This window comes from Elephantulus edwardii, unplaced genomic scaffold, assembly GCF_000299155.1.
Source record: "Elephantulus edwardii isolate Elephantulus edwardi_28Jun2011 unplaced genomic scaffold, EleEdw1.0 scaffold00079, whole genome shotgun sequence".
Taxonomy (NCBI): domain Eukaryota; kingdom Metazoa; phylum Chordata; class Mammalia; order Macroscelidea; family Macroscelididae; genus Elephantulus; species Elephantulus edwardii.
Window position 1 is genome coordinate 11073151 of NW_006399829.1, and position 8679 is coordinate 11081829.

Here is an 8679-nt window from a genome sequence, read left to right on the forward strand (position 1 = left end):
TGCTGCTTTGGTGGCCTATTGGCAAGAAGCTGCACTTCAGTCCCGAAGACATGTGGGCCAAGACCAGCATCTGCTCCCCAAGAGTAGGATAGACAATCTCCCCTTGTGCGATTAACTGCCTCTGAAAACTCACCAGAGGGTCACCTATGGCTCAGTTCTAACAGCAATAACAGGGAGAAGGACTGGTCATCCACTTCCAAAATAACAGGCCTGTGGGGATAAATGAACACAGCATTGGGACAGATGAAGCAAGGAACAATTAAAAAAGAATATATGATTACGCATTATTTGTATGACCAACAGTCCAGAATCAGAGGTGTGTAACAAAGTGAACTGGGAGAGGGGGAAATTATGCAACAATGAATAATCTTTTTCTTTTTAAAGCAAACTGAGTGGTAGTAGGGGGAAATATGCAATAATGAATGAATGAATAAAAAAACAACTTTTTTGTAAACTTTCATTAAAATCACAACAGAGCAAAACAAATCACTTTATGTAGGAAAGGTTATGTCTTTTGTGTAAGGCAGATTGTTAGTGAACCTTCCTCTAATCTTGGTGTCATATTCTTTTTCGTATAGTATGTCTTCTTGAGTTATTTGCTCAGCATACAGCTTTAATAGATATGGAGAAAAGATATAACCCTAAACCACACTGTCCTTGATTTAAAACTATCTAATATCCCATTATTGACTATGCAAAGGCATTTGACTGTGTGGATCATAGCAAGCTGTGGCTAACTCTGAGAAGAATGGATAACCCAGAACACTGGATGGTGCTTATGTGAAACCTATACATGGCCCAGGAAGCAGTCATCAGAACAGAGCAAGGGAAACTGCATGTTTTAAAATCCAGAAAGGTGTACACCAGGGTAGTGTCTTATCTGGGAGCCTGGGCTCTATGAGGAGGAACGTGGCACCAGGATTGGAGGAAGACTTATCAACAACTTACTTTATACAGATGACAGACAACCTTGCTTGCTGAAACGGAAGAAGACCTGGAGTGCTTGCTGCAAAAGGTCAAAGACTGCAGCCTTCAATATGGATTGAAGCTCAGCATCAAGAAAATAAAAATTCTTACCACTGGGCCAATTGGAAATATCAGGACAAGATGATGAAGAGATTGAGCTTGTTAACAGCTTTAATTTGCTTGGCTCCACAATCAGCACTCATGGTACCAGTAGCCAGAAAATCAAAAGACTAATTGCATTGGGAAAGTTTGCTGTCAGGGACCTCTTTAGAGTACTGAAGAGCAACGAGGTCTGTCTGGAGACTTCAGGCCATGGTCTTTGCAATTACATGCTACGCATCAGAAAGCTGGACAATGACAAGGGATCATAGAAGAAGAATTGATGCCTTTGAGCTGTGGTGCTGGAGAATTGCATCAAATATACCATGGACTGCTAAGAGAACAAACAGTTTCATCCTGGAGAGGGTGAAAGCAGACTGCTCCTTGGAGGCAAGAATCCAGAAACTACATCTGACACACTTTCGACATGTTGCAAGGAGAGAGACGTCATGCTTGGGAGGGTAGAGGGACAGCACAAGAGAGGAAGATCCTCGATGAGATGGACTGATTCAGTGACTGACTGGGGTAATGGGTGAAGGTGTGTCTGAGACACACAATAAGGTTGGCACAGGATAGAGCAGGGTTCAGAGCTGCTGTACTGAGGATTACTGAGTCACAAATGACTTGATGGTACATAACAACAACAACATTATCCCTTTGTTCTATTTGAATGACTGCTTCTTGGTCTATGTCTAGAATCATTTGCAGAGACCTTAATTTTACATGGAATCGTAAGATAGGGACTTTAATTCAAACCTTCAAATGAATGCCAAACCAAATCCACAGTCATGTTGTTGATTTGGTCCTATGTCTCCTTTAAATATGTAAACAGATATAAGAGCATATGTTGTTGTTGTTCTTGATTGCCATCCAGTGGAGCAGAACTCATAGCGTCCCTATGAACAAAAGACCTGAAGCCTTTCTATAACTATCGCTGTTTCTCAAAGTTCACAGAGTTTCCAGAGGCATGCTGTTTAGGAAGTGGATGCCACGCCTGCTTCCAGGATGTGTAGTCCTCTCCAAATCTGATGAATTAGATATAGGACAGATTATACAAGGACACCCAAGCCTTGTGGAGATTCTTTAGGAAGCCATGGACAGGGTTTATGCAGAAAAGTGACACGAGTTGATTTATTTTAAAAGAGATAATTTGACTCTTTGTTGAAAATAGATTAGAGAGGAACATAGATGGGCCAGTCAGGGGACTGTGACTATGCTTAGAACAAGAGTTAATTGTCACTCACAGCATCATCTCTTTCTGCTTGGTAGGGGCTTGCGTAAATGAAGGTGCTCACACATTTGCATGGAACATCTGAGTGGTTGGTCCCTGTCCTATTCTTCATGGTCCTCAAATCCCAGAACACGCCACTGTTGTTTGTTTCCCCTCCTTTCGTTCAGTGACTGGGGTAATGGGGGTGGGTGTGTCGGAGACAGTGAGATTGGCACAGGATAGAGCAGGCTTTCGGGCTGTTGTTCGAAGGGTTCTTATGAGTCACAGGTGACTCGATGGCACATAACAGCAGCAACAACCATTGGATGGTTCCAATTTGATTGCTTCCAAGTAATGGGCTGCTTTATTAATGTTTTAATATTAGCAAAGCAAAACCTTATAAATACATATGTGCTGTTTCCACACAGGCCTCTGAAAGAGATTACTCATAGATTAGAATTCCAAATTCTTTGTGTGTATTCAATGAAGATGCATCCAGGTAGGAAAAGATGATCAATTTCTTTGTAATATTTCCATCTCCAAAGAAGCAGTTGTCTGAAGAGAACAAAGGAACAAATGAAGATGGATTATAAACACTAAAGGTGTGCACTGATGTTGTATTCTTTCTCCAGATCTAGAGAAACTGTATGATGAGCAAATAATTAAAGAAGCTGGATTATATGAAGAAGAATGTGGCATCAGGGTTGGAAGAAAACTCATTAACCACCTGCATTATGGAGATGACACAGTTTTGCTTGCTGAAAGTGAAGATGACTTGAATATTTGCTGCAGAAGATCAATGACTACAGCTTTCAATATAAATTACTCTCAATATTGAGAAAACAAAATCCTCACAACTGGGACAATAAGCAACATCGTGGTAGATGGAGGAAATAATGAAATTGCCAGTGATTTCATTTGAGTTGGATCCACAATAAACTTTCAGAGTAACAGCAGTGAAGAAATCAAAAGATGAGTTCATTTGGAAAAAATGGCTATAGTCAAGGATCTCTCCAAAGTGCTAAAGAGCAAAGATATCAGCTTAAGGACTAGGTTTACCTGACCCAAATCATGGTCTTTTCAGTTGCTTCCTATGCATCTAAAAGTTGGGCAATGAGTAAGGATGAGAAGAATTGATACCTTTAAATTTGTGTTGGAAGAGAGTATTGAGTAACCCTTGGGCTGCCAGCAGAACCAACAAGTCTGTCTTGGAAGAAGTGTAACCAAGATGCTCCTTAGAGGCAAGAATGGTGAAACTTGGTCTCATGTATTTTGGGTGTGTTATCAGGAGTATTATGTTCTTGGAAAAAGACATCATGCTTAGAAAGGTGGAGAGTCAAAGAAAGAGACAAAGACTCTCAACAAGATAGGTTGACGCAATGACTGTAACAATGGGCTTGATCATCTCAGAGATGGTAAGATGCTGCAGGCCAGAGCCAGGTTCAGATCTGTCATTATGTCATTATGAGTCGTAGCAAACTTGATGGCATCTGGCAACAGCAACAACCCTAATTATCTTACTCTTTTTAATATTATACCACTTCTTTTTCAGTTAGAAATTATTTAGGGTATCTCGTGCTGAGACGCAAGCAAGGTTGTGTCATCTGCATAATGCAGGTTATTGATGAGTCCCCTCTAATCCTGATGCCACACTCCTCTTCATAGAGTCCAGCATCTTGGATAATTTGCTCAGCATATAGGTTGAACAGGTATGGTGACAGAATACATCCCTGACACACTACCTTCCCAATTCCACACCATGCAGTGCTCCCCTGCTCCATTCACACAACAGCCTCCAAATCCAGGTATAGTTTCCTCATGAGCACAATCAAGGGCTCTGGGATTCCCATTCTTCTCAATATAAGCCACAACTTGTTGTGATCCACACAGTCAAATGCCTTTGCATAGTCAATAAAGCACAAATAGACATTCTTCTGGCATTCCTTACTTTTAGCCAGGATCCATCTGACATCAGCAATGATGTACCTGGTGCCACGGCTTCTTAGAAATCTCTTGAACTTCTGGCAATTCCCTATCTATGTACTCTTCCAGCAGTTTTTGAATGATCTTCAGCAGTATTTTTCTTGCATGTGATATCAATGATATTGTTCAAAAATTTTCACACTCACTCAGATCACCCTTCTTGGGAATAGGAACAAATATAGACCTCTTCTAATCCATTAGCCAGACAGCCGTCCTCCAAATTTCCTGGCATAGACTGGTGAGTGCATCCAATGCTGCATCTGTTAATTGAAACAAGTCAATTGGTATCCATTTGATTCCTAGGGCCTTCCTTATTTTTTTTTCCCAATGCCTTCAATGCAGCTTTTATTTCCTCCTTCATCACCATTGGCTCTTGTTCGTATGGTACTTTCTGAAATTATTCCGTGTCAATCAATTCTTTCTGGTACAGTGATTCTCTGTATTCCCTCCATCTTCTTTTGATGCTTTCTGGTTCATTCAATACATTGCCCATAGCATCTTTCAACATTGCAACACGAGACCTAAATTTGTTTTTCTGTTCCTTCAGCTTGAGAAATGTAAAGCAAGTTCTTCCTTTTTTATTCTCTAATTCCAGCTGTCTTCACATTCCATTATAATACTTTGCTTTGTCCTCCAGAGCTGCCCTTTGAAACTGTTCACCTTTTTTACTTCGACATGTTTTTCCTTTAGATTGGCTTCCCAACGTTCCAGTGCAATCTCTAGAGTCTCTTCTGACACCTTTTTTTTTTCTTTCTCCTTTGTTTTTGTAATGACCTTTTGCTTTCTTCATGGATGATATCCTTGATATCACCCCCACAACTCATCTGGTCTTCTTTCATTAGTGTTTAATGCCTCAAACCTATTCTTAAGATGAACATGACCTCTTATTCGTGGCGCCGCTGGGCAATCAGCTGCTTCACCATGAAGCTGAACATCTTTTTCCCAGCCACTGGCTGCCAAGAACTCATTGAAGTGTACGATGAACACAAACTTTGTACATTTTATGAGAAGCGAATGGCCACAGAAGTTGCTTCTGACTCTCTCGGTGATGAATGGAAGGGATACGTTGTCTGAAGAGGGGAGGAAACAACAAGCAAGGTTTTCCCATGAAGCAGGGTGTCTTGACCTATGGCCAAGTTTGCCTGCTGCTGAGTAAGGGGCACTCTTGTTACAGACCACTGAGAATTGGAGAGAGGAAGTGCAAATCTCTACGAGGTTGCATTGTGGATGCCAATGTGAGAGTTCTCAACTTGGTTATTGCAAGAAAGGGGATAAGGATCTTCTAGGACTGACTGATACCATTGTGCCTCGTCACCAGGGGCCCAAGACAGCCAGCAGAATTCACAAACTCTTCAATCTCTCCAAGGAAGATGATGTCCGTCAATATGTTGTGAGAAAGCCACTGAACAATGAAGGCAAGAAATCCAGGACCAAAGCTCTCAAGATTCAGCTTCTTGTTACTCCACGTGACCTGCAGCACAAGTGCCGGCACATTTTGCTGAAGAAACAGCCCACTAAGAAGAACAAAGAGGAGGCTGTAGAGTACACTAAGCTTTTGGCCAAGAGAATGAAGGAGGCCAAAGAGAAAACGCCAGGAGCAGATCGCCAAGAGACAGAGGCTGTCCTCTCTGAGAACTTCTACCTCCAAATCTGAATCCTGTCAGAAATAGAATTTCTATGTGTGGCAAATAATGCTCATGTATTTAAAAAAAAGATGAACATGAAATTCCGATGGAATTGATTCAAGATCTTATCCAGATTCCCTTGGACTTATTTTTTCTTTGGCCTCAATTTGAACTTGCATATGAATAATTGATGAGCTGACCCACAGTCTGCCCCTGACCAGAGTTTCTTACCACTGGATCAATAGGCAGCATCATGATGGATGGAGAGGAGATTGAAACTGTCAACAGCTGCTTCTTGCTTTAGATCAACAGTTAACACCCTTGGTACCAGCAGTCAGGAAATAAGGAGACACATTGTAATGGGAAAATCTGCAGTTAGGGAACTTTCCAAATTATTGAGGAGTTGTGACGTTAGTTTGAGGACTAAGGTGTGTCTGATTCAGGCCATGGTCTTTCTGATTACTAGCAATGCATCCAAGACCTGGGCAATGAATAAGGATGACAGAAAAAGAATTGATACCTTTGAACTGTGATGGAGTAAAACACTGAACATTCCATGAATGGCCAAGAAAACCAACAGATATGTCTTGGAGAGGGTGCTGCAGCCATAGTGCTCTCTGGAGGCAAGAATGATGAGGTTTGGCCTAATATACTTTGGACATATTTCTAGGAGGTGCTATTCCTTGGAGAGGGACATGGTGCTGGGAAGGGTGGAGGGTCGGCGAAGGAGAAGAAGACCTGCAGCCAGATGGATTGACAAGGTGACTGCTGCAACGGGCTCTCGTGTGTTAGGAAATGTGAGGATGGCACAGCACAGGACTGGATTAAGATCTTTTGTTCATAGGATCACTATGAGTTGTACTCGACTCAATGGCATCTAATAACAACAAACAATCTTGGGCTAATATTATGGCTATGGATTATGAAGTTAATTTATCAGAGGAAGTTGCTCTTCTAACCCAAATGCCAGGTATCTCTGAGGTTCGAATTTACCAGAAGCACAAAGGGAGGAAGTTGGAGCTGCTGCGTGGCAGCCTTGGTAGGCTACTATAAGTGAGCACTGTGCAGACCATTAGAGTTTTAGCGCAAAGGCCTGCCATCCTCTGCAGGATTTACCCTTTTGATAAATAACTTTTGGTTTGCTGCTGGACCTAAGTGTAGCTAATTACTCATAAGAATGCGGGTATCAAACCATAAGGATGGGTGTGCAAAACAGAACTCCATTGTCCAAAGCAGGCACTGAAGACATAAGTAATTTACATGAGGACATGGTCCCTCTTATTGTACATTACTTTCTTCCAGGCCACACAGTCTCATAAAGAGTTCCCTACGGGGGGGGGGAGATCTTGTGACATATCCATAACGAGCTGTGTTGCCAATCCAAAGGCTATCGTAGGCAGTTCAAATCCACTAGGAGTTCTGAGGCTTTGGAAACCTGAGGGAAAGTCATGGTGAGTTTGAATTGACTAGCATCCAGTGAGTTCGAATTATAGTTGCTAATTTCTTTATATCACCTTCAAATTAAGTTAGTATGATTTATTGTTGTAATGTGCTGTTGGACCCACTGTACAATTTATTAGTACAGCACTTGTCTGTCAATTTGCTGTACTGAAGTAATTTGTGGGTTGCATCACTATCCCACTTGTATCTCAAATGCCACAAGGGTCACTCACAGTGGACAGGTTTTAGTACAGATCCCAGGTTAAGAGAGACTAGAAAGCAGGATTAACCATCCACATTTTAAGTAGAGGGCCTCTGAAAACCCTATAATAGAGGAATAGAGATAGTTATAATATTAGAGGTAGAGCCCAGGCTGGAAGTCACAGTGACTGCAGCAATGGTTTGAGTGTGCCAGAGATTGTGAGGATAGCACAAGATAGGACAAAGTTTAGATCTGTTGTTCATAGGGTTGCCATGAGTTGTGCTCAACTCAACAGCACCCAACAAACAACCATAACCACAACCACTGCCTTCAAATTATAGAGAATAGCCATATTTAGGTAATGCCTGTGCCAAAGGTCACTCAAGGAGAAACAGGAAGAACACGTGGGAGGAAATAAGTGGTTTCAGATGATCTGTTAATTCTCCTTGACTTGTTTGAATTTTCTTCACCTCCAATTTAAACTTGCTTATGAGTTGTTGATGGTCTGTTTCACAGTCAGCCCCTGGCTGCACTTTGACTGCTGTGATTAAGCTTCTCCAGTGTCTCTTTCCACAGATGTAGTCAGATTCCTGTGTAGCCTCCATCAGGTGAAGTCTATGTATATAGTTGCTGTCTATTTTTTTAGAGTATTACAATTAATAAATCATTCACTATAAAGGATTCTATCATTTCCTCCTAGCCTTATTTCTGTCACCAAGGCCACATTTTTATTTCTGTCACCAAAGCACTAAGTTCAACCAGAGTTTCCTTAGAGTCAAAGAGGTGACATTTCCCCTCACTTATTTTGGGCATATTTTCAAGGGAAAATATAAAAATTATTAACAATTTCATCTTACTTGATTCCACAATCAACACCCTTCATACCAGCAGTCAAGAAATCAAAAGACTTATTGCACTGGGAAATTCTGCAGTCAAGGACCTCTGCAAAGTGCAAAAGAGCAACAATGTCAGTCTAGAGACCAAGGTGCATCTGATCCAGGCCATGGTCTTTTCAATTACTTGCTATGCATCTGAAAGTTGAACAATGATAAAATAAAGATGACAGTAGAAAACCTAGATGTCTTTGAGTTATGGTGTTGGAAAAGAGTACTGATTATCCCACAAACTGTCAAAAGAACAAACGTGCTTTGGAT

At 41.3% G+C, this 8679-nt stretch overlaps 1 pseudogene; it reads left to right on the forward strand.

Moving 5' to 3' along the window:
• Positions 1-5179: 5179 nt before the first annotated feature.
• LOC102856880 lies at positions 5180-5928 on the forward strand (annotated as a pseudogene).
• The last annotated feature ends 2751 nt before the right edge of the window (positions 5929-8679 follow it).